A 26,710-nucleotide genomic window follows, 5' to 3' on the forward strand; every position below is an offset into this window, starting at 1 on the left:
CAAGGATTTAAGTGTGAGACAAATAACTTCTACTCCAGATTCTAGCCTTCATCCCCTCTAAGTTATGTTAAATACAGCATTTTAAACAATCACTAGTTTTCTCTTCAAAAGGACTTCCACCTAGAAGCCAGACTTCCTGACTTTCCTTTCTTGTCATTTCCAACAACTGCCCCTCCCCCTTTACCCCCTTCCTTCCTTCCTTCCTTCCTTCCTTTTCCCCATTTCCTGGTTCTGTGCTGCTTTCCACAAACGCTTTCATCTCCTGAATTCTGTTCAGGGCACCATGACACAAGCACAAATTCTTCCCCCTCCTTCAATCTATACCCCATTCACCCAGATGGACCCATCTTGGTTGGCAACAGTCTGCCTAGCGCACGCGGGCACGTACAGGGTATGTGCACAGTGAGAGCAACACGGCATCATGATGCGATTGGCCGGGACACAGAAAACCCCAAGTCCTGCCACAAACCAGCCCCTGTCCCCACAAGGCCCCTGGGGGAAAAGGGCACACAGAGAACAAAGCAAGGCCAAACGACACTCTATTATTGGTGGGCGTTGGCCTTGGGCTCTGAGCAAAACTCCAGCGAGACCGGCTGGGCTGTGGACTCCCTACTAGAGCGAGCTGACCATGAGGGAAGATCCAGAACGTTCACTCCCAGGCCCAGTTCTGAGCCTCCAACAAAGAGCCAGCCACCACTGTGACACACGAGGGAGAACAGCAAGCAGGGGAAATGGGCTGATGGACTCCATGCCCAGAGCGGAGTAAACCCAGGCCACCTTCCCAGACCTTCTCCAGCCAAGGGAGAGAAAATGAGTGCACTGGAGAGAAGGACCAGGGTTGGATGAACGGATGAACGGACAGACAGACAGACATGAGAACAAGAAGAGGATGGAAAAAGACAAGCCAGGCCTTCTCCCAGTGGCCACAAGCCTCAAGCCACATGACTGAGCACAAGCACCTCTTCAAAGACCACTTCCACCTAGAAGGGCAAACAGGGCAGGAGCAGGGCCCATCTTGTAGCCCCTAAGGAGCAGAGTGAGAAGACAGGAGAGAAAGTCCCTTGCAGGGAACACTGCCTGGACCCTCAGGGTTCCGGCCACATGAAGGGACAGACAGGCCCATGCAAGGTTAGGTGGGCCTTCTAGGGGCCTGGACGCTCCATACTCTGCCCCCATCCCTTCCACACACGTTCTCAACCCCTCCTCTGGGTGTGGCCCTGGCAGGTATCAACACCTCACTTCCATACTTGAGAGCTGGGTAGGAAAGCACAGGAGCTGAGACAGACCTCATTCTACTTTCCTTTTTCCAGGACATGTTCTTCAAGCAAAACCAAGGCACTTGGTGATGCCTGGGAGAAGGAAGCAAGCCTGGTGGTTGAGAGCCCAGACTCTGGAGTTAGACCACTGGGGTTCAAACCCTGGCTCGGCCACTGACTAGCTGGTAACCTCAAGCAAGCCAGCCAAGCCACAGGAGTCTTCAGTTCCTCATCTATGCAGCAGGGCAGCGATTGGAGCCACGTCACAGACAGTGTGAACATCACGATTCACAGAAGATGCTGAGCATGGTGCCGGGTCTGCAGTGAACACAGAGAACATGCTGGCTGCCCTGATGATGATGGTGATGAGAGCATCACTCCTATGACAATAATACTTATCATCATCCTCATCCTCATCACTGCAGTTTCCCTCTAGCCTGCATGCTTCCACAGGGCAATGAGATCCCTGCCTCCCTGCTTCCTGCCCCCATTGCTTCTCCTCTGTTGATGACCCTTGTCCACCAAGGTGAATTCCAAGTCCTTCCTCCCATGGAGACAGACGCACTCACATGGTGCTCTGGAGGCAACGCTAAAGGACACAGGCACTCTTCATTTCAAAGATCACAAATTGCCAACGGGCTGATTTCCCTGATGGCTGTTGTCATGAATGGACATCAGCCGAAGTTCCTGCCCAGCTACTCAAACCAAATGCCCAGCTCACCTCCTTCCATCCCCATCCCCACCGAATTTTATGAATTTCTTTGAAGGGAGAAACATGGATTTGCTAAGCCTTCTTCTAGTTCACTTACAGTCCCACCTCCTGTGAATACTCTGGTAGCTGTTACATGATTTGAAGAAACACTATGAGCAGAATCGTTAAAAATAGTAACAGAACAGAAATGTCTACCTTAAACAAATCATTCCAACAGATGGAACTGAAAGCATTTATTATCCCTCTCTGGTCTGGGACTTTTCAAATACCGCATTTCCAGCCGGCCAGACTGGGAGCTATTTGATAGTACCTCTCTGACCAATTACATACTAATTAAAATCCCTCGGTGTGGGCTGGGGGAAGCAGCTTTGCATATGGACTTCAATTACTGGGCCCTAGTTTTGCCAAGAAAACACAAAGGGTTTTTCTGGCTGGATGCTGAGGCTTAGAATGAACATATGGCCTTGCGTGGGAGGGGAGGGTGAAGAGTGTAATCCTAAACAGGAAGTGGAGGATTCCCCCTCCACACACACCACCCCGTGATCTCCTGAAAGGAGCTATGTACCAGGGTTACACAGAATCCCTGGTCAGCCCGTGGAACAAACGGCATGCTGCGTGGGCAGTGGGCTGCCACCCGGGACACATCATTCCATCCCGGAGCCATTTCTGGATTGGAAGTCTTTCTTGCCCCTCTGACCTCTTCTTGGTTTGGGGATCAGAACCTCAGGTCTCTCCCTAGGTTTCACCGAGCGGGGGTGGCAGAGTATTAATTTTTGCCTCACCAGAATCCATTTCCTCGTCTCCTGGTTACGCTGTCCCAAGCTTCCCGGTCCACAAGGCGCTGGCCGGGAGGAGCACTGGCCCCGTTCTGACCCATCAGCACAATTGCATCCCTCCGGCCACAGCATCTTGATTCCAGGACGGGCATCTGACCCAAACCAGTACAATCAGCATGACTTACAGGATGTGTGTGGGAGCTCCTGCTTGGGTAGATATGTTCCCTATCCAAGCTGGAGGTGTATAGGTGATGAGTCTGAAGCTGTGGCAGTCATCTTGCTGCCACAAGGAAGAGCAGATCTGAAAATGGAAACAACCCAAGGGAAGCAGAACCAAGAGAGAGAACGAGGGAACTCAGAATACTGTGAGAGCACTTAAGGTCCTGGATCCAGCCACTCCTGAATAAATCCACTCATGACTTTACAGTACTGGGAGCCCATAAATTACTTTCATGCTTAAGCTGGCTTCGGCTAGGCTTTCCATCAATTTGCAAAAAAATACATGAACCTATCTGGCGGAAATAAGATTGGGAGGCAGGACGTTAAAACAATCACAACAACCACCATCCAACCCTATAGGGATCCAGCCTGAAAAGAATATACTTGCTACAGCCTCTGTGGAGCTCTAGGGATCTTGGCCCAGAATCACAGAATTCTAGAGCTAGAAGAGACCTTGTGGACAAAGCATCCTTTTTAACGATATTTTCTGTCTTTCTTTTTCTAAACAGGTATGTAGTACCTGATGGTCCAGAGAGGAAAGACGTGACCAAGGAAGCAAGGCACAAACTCTTCTCATTGCTGTCTCAGTGCTGTGTGCCGTGTATGTATCTGTTGCTCAGTAAAACTTTGTTACATGAGCATTATAGATCCAGTCCCCAATAATCACTCTCTCTAAAACATGCAGTTCATGACTCTTCTTTCTGTATGGCCAATATCTCTTGCAATAAATTCCTTAATGGACTACGTTTACTTCCTACAATAATCTCTCTCTCTCTCTTCGCCCTTTTCTTTACATGACGCTAGCGTGGCATTTCTTCTTATTCCCCATTTTGCCCTTTCAGTTGCTCAAAACCTTTTCTTTACTTCTTAATTCAAATGACATTGACTACAGGCACTTAATAATCCACACTTTATTCATTTGTCTGTCCTTTAACTTCTACCTCAAATCCTAAGTTTTCTACCCATCCTCACCCATCCTTTACCTCTACTCACAAGCACCGTGATTGTATTAAAAACAGCTGCAAGCACTATTCACAATTGCCAAGACATGGAAACAACCTAAATGTCCATCCACAGATGAATGAATAAAGATGTGGTTCATATATACAATGGAATATTACCCAGCCATAAAAAAGAATGAAATAATGCCATTTGCAGCAACATGGATGGACCTAGAATTATCATACTAAGTGAAGTCAGAAAGAGAAAGACAAATACCATATGATATCACTTATATGTGGAACCTAGAATATGACACAAACGAACCTATCTACAAAAAAGACTTACAGACAGAGAACAGACTTGTGGTTGTCAAGAAGGAGGGGCGGCGGGGTGGGATGGATTGGGAGTTTGGGATTAGCAGGTGCAAACTATTATATAGAGACTAGATAAACAACAAGGTCCTACTGTATAGCACAGGGAATTACATTCAATATCCTGTAACAGACTGTAATGGAAAAGAATATGAAAAAGAGAGTATATACACATACATGGAATCACTTTGCTATACCACAGAAATTAACCCAACATTGTAAATCAACTATACTTCAGTTAGATAGATAAATGAATAGATAAATAAATAAACAACAGCTGCAAATTTTTACCCCCTGCCCCCAGACATCACACACATACAAACTAAAGTCAACTTGTCACCACTGAGTTATCAACATCTTTATGACTGTCAAGAGGTCTGATCTGATCTTCTTCCTAGGATCTGATCTCATAGCCATCTGAAATACTTTTATTCAGGATGATAAAATACTTCTGTTCATGATGACAGCAGAAAATAAATCTAAGCATCTATTCTTTGTTGGCTCCTTACACGAAACGATCGGTTATTTAAACTTCCTGTGACTAAATTCCCCCTACTTCTATGACAGATTAATGCATTTGCCAGTGTGTAATGTTAACCAAGTTCTGGTAACACACAGACAGAAAGCTTCACGTAAGTGTTAAATGAGGTTATTACTCTCTGGAATCCCATAGGCCACTGGTAGCCCTTGAGAATTACAATTATTAGTTTTAAATTCCTTTCAGAGCATCTTAGGAACTTATAGGTCTTCAGAGGAAAAACAATGTGGGATTTTGAATGAGATTCACAAACTCATTTGCTCTTTAATCCAAGTGGAACCGTTTACTAGAACTTTGGGCTGAGAAGGGAGGGAGAAACTGAATTCAGGATAAAAAATATACAGGTGATACCTTGAATTTCTGCCGCCTCCTTTCTGCCAAAACTCGCCACCGCTCACACGTGTCATTTGACCACTGGTGTCCTCTTTTAATGGAAGTTTTTCTGGGGCAAGACATACAAACAAAGAAGAATTTAAAGACATTTACTATGGATATAAATTCTTCCTTTCTTATTGCCATTGTTAATGTAATTCCATTTAGATCATTTCCCTAGAAATCTTTCTTCTTACTCTCCAGCTTCAAAACTCTAATTCATTACGGGAACTGGCCATCCACCTTTCCCAGCCTGACTTCCCTCCTCTACTGGGAGACAAAGCTGGGCCCCTTCTCACTGCTTCCTTCTTCCTTTCTCTCTAGGCCAGCACCCTGCCCACCCTGGTTGCCCCTCTACTGCCAGGGGTATGGGACCTGGCTTCCTGAGAAGTCACCAAGGGGACAGTTGACACAATTCTGAAAGGCAGGGGAGTGAGCTCCGGTGCAGTGACTTTCACCCATGGGAAACAGGGGTCAGGCGGGACGGGGAGAAAACCAGACTCCCCTATATCCATCACCCCGCAACTACGCTGAGGCGCGATTCCTCCTGCAAACTGCCTGCAGCAGCCCCCATGCCAAGTCAGCCGCCTGATCCTTCACGGCTTATTCTGAAATGGTGGCCAGCACAAAAATTCCACGTGTCCTACTGCATCTTCTCCGCTTCCCCTCCCACTCCTGGGATTTCACCTCCCTGACAAAACTTAAGTGCCTTAGCCCTTGCCTCAGACTCTGCTCTCAGCAGGGCCAGGCTGAGATGTTTATCTTCTCTAATCCAGCATTTCTCAAGGCATGACTTGCAGACCACCTACATCAGAAGCCTCTGGGGTACCCGCTAAAAAAGGCTGATTCTGGGCCCAGTGCAGAAATTCAGACTCAGTAGGTCTGGGAGGGGTGCTAGGAATCTGTAGCATTAAGCCCTACAGGTGACTCAAACACCCTCAAATATGAGGACCACTGGGCTTCTTGCCCTTTCTCCCACATTCTCGCTGAGTCCGGCTGATATCTGCCAACACTGTGTCCCTGGCTCCTGCATCTGTCCTCTCTTTTTCAATCCCACTGGCCCCTGTTTGGGGTTCATCTCCTTTCTCCTGGAATTTCATCAGAGCCTCCTGAACATACTTTCTTCTGAACTTGGACTAAAATCAGAGATCAGGCTGCATGCTTCACAGAGCACCTGGCACACTGCAGTACAGAAGTGGGCACTCCAATTCTGTCCTGGATACACAGAGAGTCCCTGAGGGCATGGGCTTTCAGTCAGGCAGTGTCAGGCCTCTGCTGGGCTAGTGCTCCTGCCCGTGTTCAGGATTTAATTCTTCCGTCATTGCTATACTCACTCTGCCAATCATGACAAGGTGGGCCGTGAGGACCATGTGACAGGGCCGGTCCATCTATCCCCATGTAACCCCCTATCTAACGGGGCACGCTGTACAGAGTGGGTGCTCTCCCCAAGCTGCTAACAGCCAGAGTAACCGAATGATAAAATTCCCTCCTTTTTCTCCTTTCTCTCCCTTTCGATCCTCCCATTCCTGTGTTACTCAATTCCCTCTTCTAACTGACAAACACTCTACCACAGCTTGAGCCCTCTCCTCTGCTCTCTTTGGCCCGACTCTGGCTAAAATCCATTTGATTGCACCTGTGTTCTGTTTATTTCCTTCTCCACGTGCCTATTCTTTGTGAGTTAAGAAAGTGAAGTTGGGCTTCCCTGGTGGCGCAGTGGTTGAGAGTCCGCCTGCCGATGCGGGGGACACGGGTTCGTGCCCCGGTCTGGGAGGATCCCACATGCCGCGGAGCGGCTGGGCCCGTGAGCCATGGCCACTGAGCCTGTGCTCCGGAGCCTGTGCTCCGCAGGGGGAGAGGCCACAACAGTGAGAGGCCCGCCTAACCGCAAAAAAAAAAAAAAAAAAAAAAAAAAAAAAGAAAGTGAAGTAAAAATGTCCTTCCTTATCACAAGGACACAAAATGTATTGCTTAACTGTGAAATTACAGCTAACATTTGTTAAGCATTTACCATGCATTTACCAGGCGTTTCCTAGTTTAGTCCTCTCAACAGCCCTAATAGGTAGGTACTATTTTTATCCACCTTTACCAGTGAGGAAACCGAGGCTTGTAGAGATTATAACTTGCCCACAGAAAGTGCTGGAGTTTGTCTGATCTTAACCATCCCGGTACATTCTTTCTACACTACCTGATGATACACGGTGACTGTACCCACTGCAGGTACCTGGAGTGGATGTCCCACACTGAACAACTGTCCCCAAGTCCAAGTTCACAGCTGCTGTAAGTCGACGCACCCAGACAGCAGGTTACCAGCTTCACAGTCCTCCTGTTACTCCATCAACCCTTTGGTTTTTCCTGATCTAACTTTCAGTCCCATTTGCCATACGTTTGGGCCACATCAAGCAGACATTTCATTTCTGGATAACACACAGTCTTCGTGTTTGGCTTGCCTTGTAAGCATTCTTGCCACATCGAGCCAGCAGCTCCTTTCCCCCCAACATTCTTCCACAAATGTCATCCACTCCATCCCCCTAAAACCCTGCATCACCCTCTTTCACCCTAGCATACAAACCACTACATGAATGTGTCTCAGAGCCACCCCCAGTGACTCACAGTCCCCACGACAGAATCTCCGTGGACACCCGACAGTTTCTCCTTTGAAACCACCTTCCGAAAACTAATTAGCCCTCAATCTCCCAGTGAACTCTTCTCCCTTCTCAGAAACTCTGTGGACTCTATTTCCTTCTCTTGCCTCTCTGTCCTTCTGAGCCTTTAAAACCGACCAAGATCTAAGCCAAGGACAAAGTTAATTATTCTGCTTTCGCATGCCACTTGTTTCATCAGGGCATAGAGCTAGCCCCCATTTTCAAAAGGCCTGAGGTATCTCATGATACTCCTGTTCCCCCTTCTTGGATCCTTAGGAGATAGTAGCTATCTACCATCCTAAGCTTAATTGAACTTTTAATTCAAGCTTGGCTTTCCAGCCATCTCACTCTCCCCAAGCGTGCCCATCTGGAACCATTCACAAAGTGGTGGCTGAAATTTCCACTAATTCACAAGGAATGCTAGGGATGGGGGCCACTGGGAGGGCCTCAGCTTCCCCCAGGTCCCTGGTAAAGTAGTTCTACTCTAAGAAATGCATGCATCAACAAACATCCTAGAGCATGCCCGCTGGTAGCAGAGTCTGAACCAGGGCACTGGAGCAGCCCAGCTCTGTATGTGCTGGCCCTGAGGCATATGCAGACATCATAGACAGTGCTATGGACTGACTGTGGCCCCCCAAAATCCTTATGTTGAAACCTTAAACCCCAATGCGACGGTATCTGGAGAAAGGGTCCTTAGGAGGTAATGAAGGTTAAATGAAACCATAGCGTAGGGCCCTAATCCAATAGGACTGTGGCCTTCTAAGAAGAGGGAGAGATCTCTCAATCTCTCTATCTCCCCCAACAATGTGAGGACACAACCAGATGGCAGCCGTCTACAAGCCAAGAAGAGTTCTCACTGGAAACCAACCATGCTGGCACCTTGATCTTGGACTTCTTAGCATTCAGAGATGTGGGAAATAAGCTTCTGTTGTTTAAGCCACCCAGTCTGTGATATTTCGTTATGGCAGCCTGAGCTAATTAACACTGACAGCAAGCTCTTTTGTCCACATCCAGACAACACGGTTCACAAGGAAAACCAGGAATCCAGAGCTCTTACTCTCCTCATCTGTGTGGCCACTGTGCCCGGAGAGGGTACAGAAATCAGGGAGGGCAGCAAGGAAATTGGGAGAAACACATGTGGAAACTCATCCATTCATTCACCAATAAGCATTTATGGAATAACTATTGTGTGCCATTATAAACATTTTCAAATACAATATATTCATATCTGTTTATAAACACATGAAAGAAAGATCTGGAAAGATAGGCATTAAATGGATAAGGGTCACCTTTGGGGTGGCAGGGGAGAAAAGGGGCAAGGAAGATGAAGAAGAAGAGCTCTTAACGATGTAAAATTGTTTTAATGTGTTCACCTATGAAAAGAGAAACACACAAGCTTGCAAATAACTGCTGAATGAGGAAGAAAGGCAGTATGCAAGGCTTAGTGGGTCCAGCTTTGCTGTTTGACAGGCATTCCCACTCCCCAGGCCTTTTCTCTGGGACCTGGGGATGTAATGGCTTTGAAGGCATCGAGGGCTTGTCTGTCCTATGAACATCTGTATCCCCAGAATCTAGCAAGGTGCCTGGCACACAGTAAATGCCTCCACACTGGTTGCTTGAGTGCATGAATGGCCAGAGCCCTATAGGGAAGTTCCGGGGAGGGTCTAACCCTGGCCAGGAGATTCAGTTGAAGCTTCAGGAAACATGTGGGACAGTGTCTGTGGAATAAGGCCTGAGTGTGGGGTAAATGGAGAATCTGTAAAACAGAGGTTGAGATGATTCAAGGGACTCTGGGTGGCACATGCCCCAGGAGAAAAGCCAGAGTGACCAGAGTTCTTCAAGTAGAGTCTAACAGCCCAACCCTTACAAGGGACACTAATGTCCCCAACAAGAGAGCATTCCCCCTCTGCCACCAGACCACCAAAGCCCACAAGTTCCCCTATGGTCCTGTACAGACCCTGCCCTCCCAAAACAAGTCGGAGTCCAGAATGGAAATGACTTGTCGCAAAGCCATGTTGAGATCCAGCACAGCATAAAGGGGCAGCGCACAGGCGCTGGCTCTGGACTGCCTGGGATTGAGTCCCGGCTCCGTCACTTAACGGAGTCAGCTAACTTCTGTGCCTAAGTGTCCCCACGCACAAAACAAGGATGTTGTCCAAGTACCTTTCTCTATGGAAAACACTTAGAATAGTGCCTGGTCCTAGGAGAGAGGTGGAGGTTGAATAGAACTCGGACTGATTTGAAGATAGCCAAGTGAAGTCACGTGACTTCACCCACACAGAACCCATCATCCCAACTCTGAGAAATAAGCTGCATCAGAACGTATATTTGATGCATCACGGTGAGGATCTTTAGAGGTGTTAACTTGGCTAGACGCAGTGACACGGACAGAAGAGGGCAGAGGCCAGCTTGTGGTGTGCACACGCCTTCTCCCAGTGATTGAGACACTAATGTGGGTACTTCTGTGAAGAGATTTTACAGATGTGATCAAAGGCTCTATTCCGTTGACAACAAGGAGGGATGATTATCCTCAATGGGTCCAACCTAACCAGGTGAGCCTTTAAAAGAGACTGAGCTTTTCGTAGAGAAAGAGACTTCAACAGCAACTGGATCTGCAACTGCTTTGCTGGATTTTCCCTTTCTGACTGCTATGGACAACAGCTTCTGCCATGCCCATGGGGTTCTAGTTGGCTTGTCATCTTCCCTTCCTGATGGCTTGCCCTATGGATTTGGGGCTCACTTAACCAACCTGCACAATTACAGAAGTCTTGTAATACATCTATTAGAATCGATATCTCCTACTGGTTTATGCTTCTCTGGTTGAATCCTGACTGATACCATCATTTCCCAGAGAGTAAACTTGGGGATGCAATGAGCCACTTCCCATTTTCCATATCGAGCACTGTTAAGGATCAAGGGGCTGAATGTGAGCACCAGAATGCAGTTGGTTCTTTTTATTCACAGGAGTTCTGTGCCATACAGTCACTGTGAACACTGAATTAATGAAAGTGAACCACGGTTCCTAAGGGAAATAGATGGTTAGGTTCCTATGAGCGTCTCGTCACATTTCATCAACTGATCAATACGTTCTTTGTTTTTATGTGTGCTTCCATTTAAGACCTTGTTTAATATGTATGATTGATTAACATTAAACTCAGCGTCAGCAGCACCGTAACGCACGCCTGAAGGAAGCTTATCTGACACACCTATCTTCTCCATAAGGCACATCACAGCCTTCTTGTGCTTAGCAACACTAGCCGGCACTTCCACTCTCTGCTGGGGGTCTATTTTACACAGTGTAATCACCAAAAATGTGACACAGAACAGAATGTAAAAAGGACACATTTACTGTACATGAGCTGAAAAGAAGGCAAAGTGTCACCTTGTTCCACCTCCGCTGGGAACGTGCACGTCAGGGGACTCAAATTTTTCTCCACACTGATCACGTCCCAAATGACCACAAAAGCATCACCAGCACTGACTGGGGGGGTCACAAATTTTAGTGAGTAGGTGAAACTCCAACTACAGAATCTGTGAATAATTAAGAAACAACTGTTTTACTCCTTCTCCTTTCAAACCCTTAAAGAAAGGGTTTTTTTTCTTCCACTCCAGGCATGAATTTCTCGGGTTTGAATCTACCCTCATCCCCCTTGCTCTCTCTTGGCGTTCTGTCCTCATCTGCTACCCTCGCAAGCCATGCTGGATGTTCTCTGCTTCCTGAGAATGGGAGAAAGAAGACCAGATCCGAGGCTGTGCCATGATCAAGGCAAGAGGCCACAAGGCCTGGGTGAAGACAGCGGCAGCGAAGACTGAGGAAAAGCCAGGGTAGGTGGACCCTCCCTTGGTAAACACTGAGGGGGCTAGGGTTAGGGAAGAGGCGTTGAAGGTGACTATGGTTTCTAATTCCATAAATCCAGTATGTACTGAGGAAATGTGCTCGAGATTCAGAGTAAAATGCTGTAGGTCCCTGAGGGAAGGGAATGAGTTCTGTTTGGGACCCACTAAGTTTGAAACGCCCACAACATCCAGACGGTACTGGTATCAATCAGAGCTCTCAGCTGCAGAGAAAAGCAAGCAACTGTGGCTAATTCAAGTGATAAGGAAACTACTAAAGGAGATCTGCCAATTTACAGAATTTCCAGACTGGCCACGGAACCGAGATTGGAACCTCTGCAGCCAGGAGCAAGCATTAAATTCATCCTAATCTGGTCCAGTGAGGAACCCCTTGTTGAAACCACTGGAAACAGACTGTAGCTCACAGCTCTGACTCAGGACTCTGCTTCCAGGACACTGCTGAATTCTGAATGTGGCCGCCACTGCCATCCTCAAAAGGACAGATTCTGCATGGGCCCTGTTTCTGATCAGAACTGGGGTCACAAGCATCTCACAAGTACGGCCTGGGCCACCTGCCTGTGCTCTAGCTACCAGGCTGGGGACAGGGAGGGGGGGTTAGTCTCTGGAGTTGGAAATGGGTCCTGCCTCATAAGGCGGGAGATTCCCTGTACAGAAGAATGATGCTCAGCTAGTGGGCACCCAATCAGAATAACAAATGCCTGCTGCAAGAGATTCAGAAAGGTTAGAAATGCGAATAGTAATAACAGCTCCCACTTTTAAGCCCTTACTATATGTCAGGCGCTACATAAAGTGGTTCACATGCATTGACAGAGTTTAAACTACACGAAAAGTATTAAGTGGGTATAGAGAAGAGAGGAGATCCAGGGAGAGCGGAGCAATTTACTAGGGTGGCCAAACACACTTGACTGAGGGGTTTCCTAGTGAGGACTTTCAGTTATAACACCAGGGAAATCTCAGCAAAACCAGGGCAGCTGGTCAACCTAGTCTGGTCAGACAGATATGGGTCTAAATTCTGGCTTGTGCACCTGGGAAGAGTGACTTAACTTCTTGGAACTTTGGCTTTCCCATTTATAAATGGGTATAACAAAAGTATCTCCCTCATAGAACTGTTGTGAAGGGTTAGAGATGACATGAACAAAATTCTTAGTACATCACCAGGTATATAGTAAGGGCACCAAAAACAAAAAAATAGACATTATTCTTATTAACTCCCAGAGAACTTGAGTTGGTCCACATTACAACAAACGGTAGAACCAAGATTTCAATCCAGGACTGAACAACTCCAAGCTGTACTTTAAATCCCTAAGCATTTATTGCATCCCTATCCGGATGGTGGTTGACGTTACAGGAGGATAAAGGAAGGGGGACAGGCCAGGGTTAGCACCATCAGCTGTCCTGATATTTAAGGCAGAAAGAAGAGGCAGAGCCAGCAAAGAAGAGGAGAAACAGGTCACGGATGGGGGAGATACGTTTGTGAAAGTAGAAAAATTACAGAAGTCAGGAGTGGCAAATCAGATCCAATGTTGCAGAGAAATCAGTAGGTTATAAACACACTACTCTTCCAATCAGGCAAGAAAAAGTTAAAATGAGAAAGTTGAGGGGTGTTGACTTCCAGCAATGATGGAGCAACAGAGACGGACTCTACCTTCAACAAATAGAAAAACACACAAGATTTATGAGACAACAGTTTTAAAACACTGGACGACAGAAAGCACAAGATAATGATCCCCTGAGAGAAGGGAAACAAATAGATTAAACCCTAAGGGTGCCCCAGCTCACTGCCTGAAGAGCATTTCCAAGCTGCAGTGCAGGAAGGGCTAATGAAGCAGATAGAACAACCCCCAGAGGCTCATATGGGGCCAAGAGTAGTTCACGTTCCAACTGACAAGAATGGAAAGAATTCCTAATACATGGAATATCAGGAAGGTCCTCAGGAGGTTGTTGCTTCAATACGGAGGCCCAATTAGCTTAAACCAGATGTTGGCAAACTTCTTAAAGGATCAGATACTAAGTATTTTAGGCTGTGGGCCATACAGCCTCTGCTGCAATCACCCAGTTTTGCTGTTGGAGCATAAAATATGTCAACATAAAACATACCACAGATAATATGTCATCAAATGGGTGTAGCTGTGTTCCAAAACAATTTTACTTCCCAAAAGAGGCAGCTGGCCTGTGGGCCACAGTTTGCCAACCTCTGGATTACACTAAAGTTTGTTCTGGAGTCACCCAAGCAAAGCTGAAAAGCAAGCCTCAAAAGTACCACACTAACCCCAAAGACCTTAATAGCACCCCAGAACAACAAAGCCCAACAACATTTATAGGAGTACCAAAAATTCCAGCACTCAAAATTATTTACAATATCTGGAATCCAATCAAAAATTCATGCAAAGAAGCGAAAATAAAGCCCATAATAAGGAGGAAAAACAACAGACCGGGGCTTCCCTGGTGGTGCCGTGGTTGAGAGTCTGCCTGCCAATGCAGGGGACACGGGTTCGAGCCCTGGTCTGGGAGGAGCCCGCATGCCGCGGAGCGACTAGGCCCGTGAGCCACAATTACTGAGCCTGCGCATCTGCAGCCTGTGCTCCGCAACAACAGAGGCCGTGATAGTGAGAGGCCCGCGCACCGCGATGAAGAGTGGCCCCCACTTGCCACAACTAGAGAAAGCCCGCGCACAGCGACGAAGACCCAACACAGCCATAAATAAATAAATAAACACATTTAAAAAAAAAAAAAAAACAGACCCAGAAATGTCACATACGATAGAAATAGTACATAAAAACATTAAGACAGTATTATAACTATACTGTATAAGCTTAAAAAAGTTAAAGGAAAGCAGGAGCATGTTAAGGAGAGACATGAAAGATAGAAAAAAAGTTTTAAGTCAGATTTCTATATATGAAAAATACAATGCAAGAGGTAAGATAAACATGATGGTGTTAACAGCAGATTAGATATTGCAGGGGAAAACACAAAATTAATGAATTTAAAGACATAGCAACAGAAACCATCCAAAATGAAACAATGACAGGAAAAAAAAAAAAAGAGAGTCATCAGTGAGCTACTGAACACATAAAGTAGGCTATTATAAGTGGAATCCAAGAAAAGAGGACATGAGTGTGGGAATAAAAATGTATTTGAAAAAATAATGGCTTGAAAATTTCCAAACTTAATGAAACCTATAAAATGCAGTAAGCTCAACAAATCTCAAACATAAGAAACATAAAGATGACCACACCAAGATGTATCATAATCACATTGTTTATAACCAGTAATAACGAGAAAGAATTCTGAATGGCTAGAAAAGGAAAAAAAAAAAAGACAAAGAGGACTAAAGATCGAAAGCACACTTCAGAAACAACGCAGTCCAGAAGACAGTAATATCTTTCAAGTACTGAAAGAAAACCAAGGGTTAACCTAGAATTCTATACCCAGCAAAACTACTTCTCAAAAACACAGGTCAAATAAAGACATTTTTGAACAAAGAATGAAAGAACTCATCATGAACAGACCACCACTACAAGAAATGTTAAAGAAAGTCTTTCAGAGGGTTAATGACAGCGAATGTAAACTTGGGTCTACACAAAGGAATGGCGAGCACCAGAAATGAAAAATATGTAGGGAAATACAAAATACTATTTTCTTACTTTAAAAAATCTCCTTACAAGAGAAGCAACTGTTTAAAGGAAATATATTCAACAACAATGCTTTGAGGGGTTCACAGCACATGCAGAAACAAAATGAATGATAACAATGGCACAAAAGGAGGAAGGGGGAAGAGGTGGAAATGAACTGTTCTAAGATTCTTATACTAAACCTGAAGTGGTATGATGTTCCGTTAAAGACTGTGGTTAGCACACATACGGTCACCTTATTTTTGATAAAGGGGGCAAGAATATACAATGGAGAAAAGACAGCCTCTTCAATAAGTGATGCTGGGAAAACCGGACAGCTACATGTAAAAGGATGAAATTAGAACACTCCCTAACACCATACACAAAAATAAACCCAAAATGGATTAAAGACCTAAGTGTAAGTCCAGACACCATCGAACTCTTAGAGGAAAACATAGGCAGAACACTCTATGACATAAATCACAGCAAGATCCTTTTTGACCCACCTCCTAGAGAAATGGAAATAAAAACAAAAATAAACAAAGGGGACCTAATGAAACTTAAAACCTTTTGCACAGCAAAGGAAACCATAAACAAGACGAAAAGACAACCCTAGGAATGGGAGAAAATATTTGCAAATGAAGCAACTGACAAAGGATTAATCTCCAAAATTTACAAGCAGCTCATGCAAGCTCAATATCAAAAAAAAAACAAACAACCCAATCCAAAAATAGGCAGAAGACCTAAATAGACATTTCTCCAAAGAAGATATACAGATTGCCAACAAATACACGAAAGGATGCCCAACATCACTAATCATTAGAGAAATGCAAATCAAAACTACAATGAGGTATCACCTCACACCAGTCAGAATGGCCATCATCAAAAAGTCTAAAACAGTAAATGCTGGAGAGGGTGTGGAGAAAAGGGAACCCTCTTGCACTGTTGGTGGGAATGTAAATTGATACAACCACTATGGAGAACAGTATGGAGGTTCCTTAAAAAACTAAAAATAGAACTACCATACGACCCAGCAATCCCACTACTGGGCATATACCCTGAGAAAACCATAATTCAAAAAGAGTCATGTAGCACAATGTTCACTGCAGCACTATTTACAATAGCCAGGACATGGAATCAACCTAAGTGTCCATCGACAGATGAATGGATAAAGAAGATGTGGCACATATATACGATGGAATATTACTCAGCCATAAAAAGAAACGAAATTGAGTTATTTGTAGTGAGGTGGATGGACCTAGAGTCTGTCATACAGAGTGAAGTAAGTCAGAAAGAGGAAAACAAATACCGTATGTTAACACATATATATGGAATCTAAAAAAAAAAAAAAAAAAAAGTTCTGAAGAACCTAGGGGCAGGACAGGAATAAAGACTCAGACGTAGAGAATGGACTTGAGGACACGGTGATGGGGAATGGTAAGCTGGGACGAAGTGAGAGAGTGGCATGGACTTATATACACTACCAAATGTAAAATAGATAGCTAGTGGGAAGCAGCCACATAGCACAGGGAGATCAGCTCGGTGCTTTGTGACCACCTAGCGGGGTGGGAGGGAGACGCAAGAGGGAGGAGATATGGGGATAGATGTATATGTATAGTGGATTCACTTTGTTAAAAAGCAGAAACTAACACACCATTATAAAGCAATTATACTCCAATAAAGACGTTAAAAAAAAAAGACTGTGGTTAGTTAAAGATGTACACTGTAAAAGCTATAGGAACCTCTGAAAAACAATAAAAAGAGGTACAGTCAATTAAATCAATAAAGGAAAACTTCCCTGGTGGCACAGTAGTTAAGAATCCACCTGCCAAGGTAGGGGAGAGAGGTTCGAGCCCTGGTCGGGGAAGATCCCACATGCTGCAGAGCAACTAAGCCCATGTGCCACAACTACTGAGCCTGAGCTCTAGAGCCCACGATCCACAACAAACAGAAGCCACCCCGATGAGAAGCCCGCACACCACAACAAAGACCAAACACAGCCAAAAATAAACAAATTAATTTTTTTAAAAAATTATTAAACCAATAAAGGAGATAAAATGGAATCATATCAACTGCAAATTGGCACAGGGTATCTTTTTAGGGTGTTAGAAGTATTCTAAAACTAGTCTGTGGTGATGGTTGCACAACTCTGTAAATTTACTAAAAATCACTGAGCTGTATATCTAAAATGGGTAAATTTATGGTATTTAAATTATACCTCAATAAAGTTGCTGAAAAATTAAAAGCACTTAATCCAAAAGAACACAGAAAGAAAAAACAAAACAAAAATCAGATGGGACCAATAAAAAACAAAATAGCAATATGACAGATTTTAAAACACGTTAAAAAGTAGAGAGGTCTAAACAATTTTGGCAAAAAGTTGAAGGATTACTCTACCTGATTTCAAGAATTATTATAAAGCTACAGAAATCATGACAGTCTGTTATGGGCATAAAGACGGGCATAAAGACAGCCATACAAATAAATGAAACAGAATAAAATCCAGTCATAGATACATGTATTTATGGTCAATTGATTTTCAACTAAATTTCTCAAAGCAATTCAATGAGGAAAAAAACCATCTCTTCACCAAATGGTACTGAAGCCACTGGATACTCCTATGCAAATAATAAATAAATAAACAAGCAAAAAACAGATAAAAAACCTTGCTTCACACCACAAAAAGTTTAACTCAAAATAATCAAAGACTTCAATGTAAAAGCTAAAATTATTAAACCTCTAGAGGAAAGCATAGGATAAAATCTAAGTGAATTGGGTTAGGCAAAGATTTTTAAAATAGGATATAAACCATAAAGGAAAAAAACTTACACATCGTATTTCATCAAAATTAAACATTTTTTGGCTTCCCTGGTGGCGCAGTGGTTAAGAATCTGCCTGCCAATGCAGGGGACATGGGTTCGAGCCCTGGTCTGGGAAGATCCCACATGCCGCGGAGCAACTAAGCCTGTGTGCCACAACTACTGAGCCTGTGCTCTAGAGCCCGTGAGCCACAACTACTGAGCCCAAGTGCTGCAACTACTGAAGCCTGCGTGCCTAGAGCCCGTGCTCCGCAACAAGAGAAGCCACCGCAATGAAGCCCACGCACCACAACAAAGAGTAGCCCCTGCTCGCTGCAACTAGAGAAAGCCCGCGCGCAGCAATGAAGACCCAACACAGCCCAAAATTAATTAATTAATTAATTTAAAAAAATTTTTTTAATTAAACATTTTTGCTCTTCAAAGGACACTTAAGAAAACAAAAAAGCAAGCTACATACTGGGAAAAATACCTGCAAAACATATATCTGATAAAAGAAATGTATACAGAATATAGGAAGAACTCTTACAACACAGTAAGAAGAAAGAACCTGATAAAAGTAAAATGGGCAGAAGAGATATTTCAAAGAGCAGATATCGATGGCAAATCACAATAGCTACCACTACACACTCATTTGAATGTCTAAAATTTAAAAGACTGTATCAAGTTCATCAAAATGAATGAACTACCAGCAGCATGGATGAATCTGAAAAGTATCGTGGTAAGTGAAAGAAGCCAGACACACAAAAACTACACACTATATGATTTAATTTACATAAAATTCTAGAAAAGGCAAAATTACAGTAATTAAAAGCAAGTCAGTAGTTTCCAGGGGCTGGGGTAGAGGTCAGGGATTAACTGCAGAGAGGAATGAGAGATCTTTCTGGGGTGATAGAAATGTTTTATACCATGATTAGAGTAGTGGTTACAAGACTTTATATACTTATCTAAACTCATTAACTTGTACACTTAAAATTGGTTTTATTGTATTCAATTATATCTCAAAGCTGAAAAAAAAAAAACCTCTGAACCCAGTATTTAGACCCAAGCATGGAGGAGACTATCCACTAGGGAAAATATTCGAACTTCTATAGACCATCCTTTAAAATACTGATTTTGGTTTCTATTTTATAGTATAGACAATATATGTGTACATTAGCATATGTATACACAGTTGACCCTTGAACAAGGCAGGGGTTAGGGGTGCTGACTCCCATGCAGTAGAAAATCCTCATATACTTTTACAGTCGGCCCTCTGTATCCATATATTCAACCAATTGTAGATCGTGTAGCACTGTGGTTCATGCTTATTGAAAAAAATCTGTGTATAAGCAGACCTGCACAGTTCAAAGCCACGTTGTTCAAGGGTCAACTGTAATTTACAAATGAATATTCATTCATTGAGGCACATCCTCCATATTTTTTCACTGATAGGGATGAACCATTTAAAACATGTGGAGAGGGTTTCCCTGGTGGCACAGGGCTAAGAATCTGTCTGCCAGTACAGGGGACACGGGTTCGAGCCCTGGTCCGGGAAGATCCCACACGTCGCGGAGCAGCGAAGCCCATGCACCACAACTACTGAGCCTGCGCTCTAGAGCCCACGAGCCACAACTACTGAAACCTGCGTGCCTAGAGCCCGTGCTCCACAACAAGAGAAGCCACCACAATGAGAAGCTCGCGCACCGCAATGAAGAGTAGCCCCGCTCGCCGCAGCTAGAGAAAGCCCGCGCGCGGCAAAGAAGACCCAATGCAACAATAAATAAATAAATAAGTTGATATTAAAAGAAAAACACGTGGAGACCTCCAAATTGGTTGGGGTGAGAGAAGCGGAAACCAGATTGTTATAGCTACTGACAGGTGAGGGCAACAAGCACACTTCTCTTTCAAGACACTGGGTGAAGAGAAAGGGTACAGCTACAGGCAGAGTGGAGAGTTGAAGGAAGGTGATTACATGTAGGATGGGTCATTTTAACGTAGGTTTAAAGGAAGGAGTCAGAAAAGACAGATCATTAATAAAGTCGGGGGGCGGGGGGAAGAGAAGGAAACGCTGCGGATGAAATACCTGGTCTGCAGAAGGAGATGGTTCTGGGGCCTCAGTAAAGCGTTGTGAGAGAGAAAGCTGTCTTTAATGAATTATTAAGCAAGGTCTTCAGTGCAAAGGGGAAGAGAAGGTAGGAGAGGAGTCTTTAGAACAAGCAGCATGGGCAATAATGTGCAGAACTGACTAGATGTGGACCCACATATAAATAAGCAGTTGTGAGAAAGCAGCTGAGGATCTATCATCAGGCTTTTTACGGCAGTGGTACCCACCACACGCTCACATTCCTGATGTAACCCTGAGATGGTTGACAGGAGTCAGCTGCTTATTAGACTTGGCCACTGAAGGCAATGTCCCTCCACGCCTCCTCCAGCAATGGGAAGTGCCCAGGAAGCGGAGGTTGGTAGGGACTTAAGTAGAAACTGGTAAACTGATATCTGTACCTCTAGGCCCCTTTGTAATTCATCCACCACCCACAGGACCTTGGGCCACGATGCCCACTTTGGCCTCAGATGCTAATTTTGGGCCCACTGGTCAATGCTAAGCTGGGCGCGGTGGCTGTGTAGGTGGGGACCACCAGGAAGCAGAGGAAGTGGGACTGGTGAATCAGGCAGGGGCCCTGCTTCAGTGTGGCCTGACTCACCCCGGACCATGGGAATGGGCACTCTGGGGCCGGTGGCGCCATCTCTGAGCAGCACCAGGGCTGTCAGGGGCATCATTAGTGGTTGCGAATGCTTGCCCAGCACTTCTCACAAGGTGGCCTTGGGGCTTGCCCACACGCCATCTGAGTAATTACATCCTCCCTACCTTCCTGCAGATCCAGATGAACTAGCACTTGACCTCCTGACTTAACTTCTGCGTGCTGCCCTGAGTGGTACAGTGAGTTGAGCCTTAGAGATGGTACTTCTTTTCAAACCTACTCATCCCTCTTCCCTCACTACCCCCCACTGGAGGATTCAGTAGACTTAGAGGTAGGGCCTCTGACCACCTTCTCTTTTTGTTTGTCAGCTGCAAACTGATTTCCCAGAGAAATCCAGACAGCCTCTACTGCCAGTGTGAACACTTGATATAAGAGGGCTTCTCTCATTTCCCTATCTACCTCTAGTAACTCTGCTTCTTCACTCTGATGAAACAACCCTCCTTCACTTTTCAGTTGATGTAGTTCAGCTGGTGTCAGTTCCACCCCTAGCACCAGCCTGGCCCATCAGAACACTGCAATCTCCTGGCCACAGCGACTGGTTCAACAATGGACACATGACTCAAAAAAGAGCCCACAAGACTCAGTTCTGAGAGTTTTGTGGAACTCTTAGAAGAGAAAATCATTCCCTGCTGTGGTTACTGAGAGCACAGAATATGGGCCAAAAGTTACTGGCAGCTTTTTTTCTTTTTTAAGATGACCCTTATGTGCCAAGAACTGCCTTAAGTGTCTTTATGTATACTGTCTCATTTAATTCCCACATCAACCCCATGAGTTATAAGTTCTATTATATAAGGCAGCATAGTTTGGAGATCAATAGTACTGGCTCTGGAAACAGACTACCTGGATTTAACTTCTGGCTCCATCATTTACTAGTCGTGTAACGGGCAAGTTATTTAAACTTTCTGTGCCTCAGTTTCCTCATCTATAATATGGGGCTACTAAGAGCACCTACCTCATAGGTTGTGAAGATTAGTGAATTTATTTACATAGAGTACTTGAAAGAACACAAGGCAGAACAGCAAGTGCTCAACAAATTCTAGCTATCACTGTCACCATCATCATCATGTCCCATTTAAAGACAAGGAAACTAAGGCACAGAGATGTTAAAAAACATGTCTACGGTTGTGCAACTAGTAGGTGATGGCCTGGGGATTTGAATCAAGACTGCTTCTGGCTATAGAGACCATGGTTTTGGTTTGGTTTTGTTCTTCTGGCCGTGCTGCATGGCTTGTGGGATCTTAGTTCCCCAATCAGGGATTGAACCCATGCCCCCATGCAATGGAAGCCTGGAGTCCTTACCACTGGACCAGCACAGAATTCTCGAGACTGTGTTCTTAACCATGAAACAGTACTTCCTGTGCCCTAGGGCATCACCTTGGTCTGCAGAAAACAGAGAGATAACACACAAAAAACAGAGCTGAGCAGTGGAGAGGGTAAAACAGAGTCCTGAGGACATTCTCAGGGAGCCTTGAACCAGTTGTCTTACTCTATACAGCTGCTATAACAAGACTGCCATAGACTAGGTAGCATATAAACAATAAACTTCTCACAGCTCTAGAGGCTGGCAAGTCCAAGATCAAGGCGCTGGCAGACTCAGTATCTGGTGACTGTCATCTCACTGTGTCCTCACATGGTGAAAGGAGTGAAAGAGCTTTCCAGAGTTTCTCTATAAGGGTACTAATCCCATTCCTGATGGCCCCACCCTCATGACCTAATCACCTCCCAAAGGCCCTCACCTCCTAATACCATCACCTTGGGGGGTTACAGGTGTTGTAACACACGAATTTTGCGGGGACACGAACATTCAGTCTATTGCACCAGACAAGCCAGAAATCAAATCTCTCTTTGGAGTTTTTAATAATGTTAACCAACAAAACTCCTCTACCTCAATCCAGTTTGAGCTGGGGTATCTGTCCCTTGCAGGTGAAATCCCTTGGCAACTTGACTGAAAGAGCACCCTCGTATTCTGAGCCTGAATGGCCCCAAAAGAAGAGAAAACATTGCCATGAAAGAATTTACTCTAGGGTTACCAAATCAGAGCTGTCCATTTGTTTGGTCATTCATTCATTTCATTCAAGCACCCTCCATGGACGGCACTATGTTAGTTGCCAAAACATTCTAAGTGGACTGGGCATAAGGCATTTCAGCTTCAAAATATCAATGGTGTTCCCATAAGTATATTAATTAGGTCCAGCTCCGGCCTCAAGTAGTCTCAATTCTCCTTCTATCTGTCAGAACAGAAGTCTCTGGAATCTTACAATCTATGCCAGATCTTTTCTGAGCTCTGCATATCCATTGCTATAGCTGGACTCTGGCCTGGCTTTAAATGCAAAAGGTAATGGGGAATTTCTGCACAGACTAAATTATTCACCTCCATCGAACGACATAAGCAGCATTCAATCTCCATCTGTGGACGCAGTCTTCCCAGATCAAAATATTCAACTGAGGTCCAAACAGGAAACGCAGATGCCAAACAGGTGACTTAGAAGGCAGGGGTCAAAGCCCTCCAACCAGCAAGGTGAGTCGTTTCCTTCTTTGCGTCAGATCTGCACACAGAGAACCCTTGAGGGCTGGGATTACTTTTGATTTTTACATCACAAGCGTCATAGAAAATATACAATGAAAAACCCAATGATTCCTCGGAGAGTTCATTGCTCTCCCGTCTCCTTTGATTCCCCTGCCTCCTCTCCACATCCTTTGAACTCCTAAAAGGACACTTTGAAGGCATGTCATAAAGCAGTTTTTCATTCATGCTCCGCTCTTTGATGATCTTGCTGTTTGTCTGAACTGCAGCGTCCACAGGATGTCGGCCGGGCAGGCTGAAAGCCAATACCGATGAGGAACGGCCAAGCGAGGATGAGCCTGAGTGGCGCTCGTCAAGAAGAAGACAGGGGAAGGCAGGAGAGAGCCAGGTCGGAGAGGCCTGAGCAGGATTTCTGGTCTCTCTTGCAGGTCCTACCCTTCAGAGTGGTCACTTTTGAGAGAGGTCAAGGACACCCGAGCCCAGCAACAGCTCCCATCTGCTAAAGGTTTTGTTCCGATGCTTCCCTCCTGCTCTGGCCTCACACAGGAGAGCTCTCTGCTCACCCCACACTGCACGAACCCAGCTCCCACTTGATGAGAAGGATGATGGGCTTTGACTTTTCCCAACCTCTTCATTGTCTTCTGGTGCAAGTTTCATTCATTTCAAAGCTTTCCCCATGAGGTGGGGAAAGGAGAGAGAGAGAGGGGTGGCGGGTAGCCAGCCAGGTCTGCAGATACACACCTTCTTTCACCTTGCCGACTGACTCAATGGCTGAGAACTAAGACTCTTTACACATGACTCTTAAGAATGCTAAAACAGGGGCTTCCCTGGTGGCGCAGTGGTTGAGAGTCCGCCTGCCGATGCAGGGGACAAGGGTTTGTGCCCCGGTCCAGGAAGATCCCACATGCCGCGGAGCGGCTGGGCCGCTGAGCCTGCGCGTCCGGAGCCTGTGCTCCGCAACGGGAGAGGCCACAACAGTGAGAGGCCCGCGTACCGCAAAAAAAAAAAAAAAAAAAGAATGCTAAAATACTCAGGAAATAGCCAGTGGCCCTCAAAACAGAAGCCCTGGCTCCCCTGGCCTAGGGATAGGTACCTAGGATGAGGGTGTCATGATGAGAGCCTTCCACGAACCTGAGTGTTCTCAGATCCAAAGGAAAAAGAAACCACTCCCTTCCAGGATGCAGTGAGTCTGATTCATGCTAATGAAGTGGCTGGGGTGGGGGTGGGGGGGGTAAAAGCCTTCATCCAGCTGTAAACATTCAATACATTAGAACCCATCACTCTGCAGGCAAGCATGTGGTGTCAGAGGGGAGGGAGAAGACCCCACTCACTCTCGAGGGTTTAGTGAGTGCCTACCAAACCCTGGCAGGACAGGAGTGAGCCAAACAGACAGATCTCTGCCCTCGTGGAGCTAATGGTTTACTGAGAGGCCAGACGTTCAACACTTCCACTCACTCATATATGCATAATTATAAATTGGGGCACGTGCCTTGAAGAACAAGTATTGGGTGTTATGAGAGAATTTTAACAGAGAGACACCATTTGGACACAGGGGCCAGGCTACATGGAGATCTGGGAGGGCCCAATCTAAAGGGGTGTCATTGAAGCTGAAGGGGAGAGGGAGTTAGGCAGGCACAGAGTACGGAACAGTTCGTTATGCAAGAGGGAACAGCATTTTATGCAAAGCGAGCAGCATATGAGAAAGTCTGGCCGAAGGGGAGACAGACTGGAGGGGTCCACAGTTAGCAAAAGACCTGCGAGGAGTAAAGATTCAACCAATGTGTACAAAGCCTCACGACATGCCAGATGCTGTACCCCAGTACCAGGAACACGGCAGTGAACATAATTCACAAAATCCCTGTCCTCCTGCAGTTTGCTTCCCAGATGTTACCTCGTTGAAAACCAGACACCAGCAGAGTGACCAGTAATTCAGGCTGCCCGTGATGAAGCAACGGACAGGGCTACTTCATACACTCAAGGGTTTTCTCATCCAAAGGGCTCAGAGCATGGGCCACCGACTTCAAGTGAGCAGCTACTCTCATTTTTCCCTGCTTGGATGGACGCCAAACCAAGATCACCCGTGGGAATGCAGCAGAGGACAGGCCAACCCAATCAGACAAGGAGAGCACCCATTCCCCTGTGCTGGCAATTCTGGCCCACTGTGGCCAGGGGTCTGGAATGATCTCCAGGCCTGCCATCAATCAGTTCTAAGTCCTGAAGACGGTTCTGGCACAGAGATTTGTGCGGCATGGGATTTTTGAGTCAAACAGAACTGGCTTCTTATCCCAGCTCTGCCACATGCCAACTGGACCCAGAGCTTTACCCGCTCTGAGCCTCTCTTTCTTAGTCTATAAAAGAGGGTTAAGGGTTACTAGGACCTTGACCACAGGGTAGTTGTGAGAATTAGGAGAGTTAGGGCATGTAAAGCACTGAGCACCCTTCACAGGGCTCAGCATCAGCTACTGGGGCTATGAAGACTGTGACAGATCCCACTTCCCTGGCTGGAGGTGCCTGGCTTAATGTAGTTTTTGTAAGGCCCCGAATTACAAGGTCAGCAACTAAGTGCACCACACAGCCCTCTCCCCTTTATTCACGCATTGCCCGGGGAAACCAAGGCAGAGTTCAGCATCTAGCCCGGCGTAACCCCAGGACTTCAAAGTCAGGAATGTTCATTTCTGAGAACAGTGAAGCAACCACAGGAAGCATGCAGCAGAAGCAACAACTGGCCGAATTGGTCCCATGGGAATTACTCGGAAATATCTTCCACTCAAAAGGACTTTGTGAATTTTCCATTGCAAATATTTAATATCGAACTGGGTTCTCTCTTCCGCCTTTGTCAGTGGAGTGCTCAATTTTAGTATTAGCCGAAGCCAAGGAACATTAGCAAGATAAATCTGCAACATTGAATTCCCCTTCTCCCCGTCTCTCCCTGCCCACAACATATCCCACAGCCAAACTTCAGTGATTTGAAGTCTGCCGCAGCTCGGCAGCACAGCAGCTGAGCAGTTGCTGTTAAGACAGATGACATGGTTTAAATGCTGGTCCTGTTACTTATAAATTTTATGATTTTAGGCTAATAACTTATGCTCTTTAAGCCTCAGTTTCTTCCTCCATAAAATGGGGACGGTAAGAATCCTTACTGAGTTACTGAGCATGAAGGAAAAGTGCCACAGGTGAATGCTAGTTGCTATTATTCCTACTACCTGTTCTGTTCGCACCATGATCTAGGTCATCCAGAGGTGGCTCAGGGACAGCTGGGCTAGCAGACGCCAAACAGGCACGAACTGACAAAGGAGAAAAACATCTTCGGCTGGAACGGGGTGAGGAGGCTTTGC

The sequence above is a fragment of the Hyperoodon ampullatus genome (genome assembly GCF_949752795.1).
Source record: "Hyperoodon ampullatus genome assembly, chromosome: 4".
Classification (NCBI taxonomy): domain Eukaryota; kingdom Metazoa; phylum Chordata; class Mammalia; order Artiodactyla; family Ziphiidae; genus Hyperoodon; species Hyperoodon ampullatus.